Below are 2,500 nucleotides of genomic sequence, written 5' to 3'. Positions count from 1 at the left end.
TGTGTGTGTGTGTGTGTGTGTGTGTGTGTGTGTGTGTGTGTGTGTGTGTGTGTGTGTGTGTGTGTGTGTGTGTGTGTGTGTGTGTGTGTGTGTGTGTGTGTGTGTGTGTGTGTGTGTGTGTGTGTGTGTGTGTGTGTGTGCATCCAGAATAAAAGGAAAAAAACACTAGGCATGGAAGGGGTGAGAGAGAGAGAGAGAGAGAGAGAGAGAGAGGGTGGGGGGATTGGAGAATAAGAAAGAATTGTTTATATGTTTTCAATTTGTTAAATCAGGCAAAAAGGTCCTTTAATTCCTTCTGAATCTATGTAAAATAATTTTCAGAGATTTAAGTGCTGTCAAATATTAAGCTCTCTAAGGCTAGTAAATCGCCACGTAAGTGATAATCGTGTGCATTTGATAAATGTTTATGGCTGCCATGTTTATGGTTGAGTTGGTCTGATAGTGGTATCAGCAATAATATGAAATGTCGACATTCTAAACAATTCCCGCCCCACCTGTTTTTATGACACAAATGTGACAAGATTTTCATATATATATTATAAGATTCATCGAAGACTTTGTATTTGTGTGTACATATCGTTTAAAGATAATCAACAATGTTATTTAATTATTTTTCTTTTTTTTTCCGAGCAGCCTCATCCAAAGTAAAAGCTTTTATGATATACCTCGATTAGCTGATAAATTAAATTCTTTCCTGATGCTCATTAAGTTTCTCCCCACCCCCTTTTTTCCTAAATCGTTCAATTAATACGTTACATACTTTTCTGCTGCCACATTTCCACCGTGGTACAAAATGAAATATTTTCCGTGAGGTAATCGTCGTCTGCTGACCCCGGGGACGCGACATGACGTCATCAATGGCGTCGTCGACTTGAATCTGCTGGTTTCTGTCCATGGATAAGGACTTCACCCGTACCCTAAGAAGGAAATGTGAGACAGGAGAGGGGGTTAAGGGGAGAATGCGGAGTAAAGGGAGGACAGGAGAACTAGAGTGTGGAAATGGCGACGGGGACGGGAGGAAAGAATAAAGAAAGGGGAAGGGGTAGTGCATAGGTGAATGTAAACAAAAGGAAGAAAGTGGGAAGACAGAAAAGTGAATTCGAACGGAGAGATAAGAAATGGTGAATCAAAAGAGTGAAGGGAGGAGATATGGAGAGGAATTTCAGAGGACATAAGTGAAGTTGACTTGGAGGGGGATGAAGATAACTTATTTATCTGTTTATTTGCCAATCAATTTATCTATTTGTCTATCCTTTTATATATATTTATCTACTTATATGCTTTTCCCTCTATATATAATTACTCATAGATGTGAATCTGCGTATTTTTTGTTTGTTTTTTGTTTTTGTTTTACTAATTAATTAATTAAGTTATCATTGAACTACTTATTATGTGGAAAAAATAAAACTACATAGAATTCTAGCTGGATGTCTGGATGAAGTTGGCCTCTGGGGAGGGAGGGAGGAAGGGAGGGGGAGTTGGAGGGGAAGGTAGGGAGGGAAAGGTGGAGGGGAAGGGAGGGAGGAAGGTGGAGGGAGAGGGAGAGGGAGGTGTTCAGAATGATGGAGTTGGGGGAGTCTGTGGAGGCGTGTAGGAAGGGGGGGAGGGAGGGAGAGGAGAAGAGGAGGGAGGGAGGGAGGGGATTCAAGGAGTTTGAGCGGATGGAGGTGGGAGGGGGGGTGTGGAAAGCGTGGAGAGAAAAGAGAAAAGGAAAGCGACACACACACACACACACACACACACACACAGAGAGAGAGAGAGAGAGAGAGAGAGAGAGAGAGAGAGAGAGAGAGAGAGAGAGAGAGAGAGAGAGAGAGAGAGGGAGTAGAGGGAGAGAGAGTAGAGAGTAGAAAGAGAGAGAGAGGAAGGAGATAGAGTGAGAGAGAGAATGTAGAGAGAGTGAGAGAGAGAGAGCAGAGAGAGAGAGAGAGAGAGAGAGAGAGAGAGAGAGAGAGAGAGAGAGAGAGAGAGAGAGAGAGAGAGAGAGAGAGAGAGAGGTGGAGGAAGAAAGAGAGAGAATAGGAAATGAAAGGTTTGAGCGTGAGAGTTTTCTAGGTGGGCGGAGTTAGAAGTTGAGGAAGAAGATGGAGGAGAGGAGAAAGAGGAGGAGGAAGGGTGCCACTGACAGAGGAGGAATAGGAGGAGGAGGAGGAGGAGGAGTTTGATGGAAGAGAACGAGGAGGAGCAGGAAAAGGAGGTAGAAGAGAAAGAGGAGAGGGAAGAGTTGGAGGAAGAGGAGGAGATAGACTGGGAAAGAGGAGTTGATGAAGTAAGAGATGAAAGAGGAAGAGGAAATGGAGGGAGGAGGAAGAGGAGAGGGAGGAAGACGAAGAGAAGAGAAGAAGAGGAAGAGAAGCAGAGAAGACTAGGATTAATCTAATTGAATTGATGCGCAGATGATGACAAGATCACTTACCTAGAGCGACGTCAATTAATTATTGTTCGTTTTTGTTACTAAAGTCGCAAAGTGACCTTATCGAAAGTGAAAGGGATCATGAGC

This window comes from Oratosquilla oratoria, chromosome 37 (assembly GCF_046742065.1).
Source record: "Oratosquilla oratoria isolate Oo_2021 chromosome 37, ASM4674206v1, whole genome shotgun sequence".
Lineage (NCBI taxonomy): Eukaryota > Metazoa > Arthropoda > Malacostraca > Stomatopoda > Squillidae > Oratosquilla > Oratosquilla oratoria.
This window is presented reverse-complemented; position numbering follows the sequence as displayed.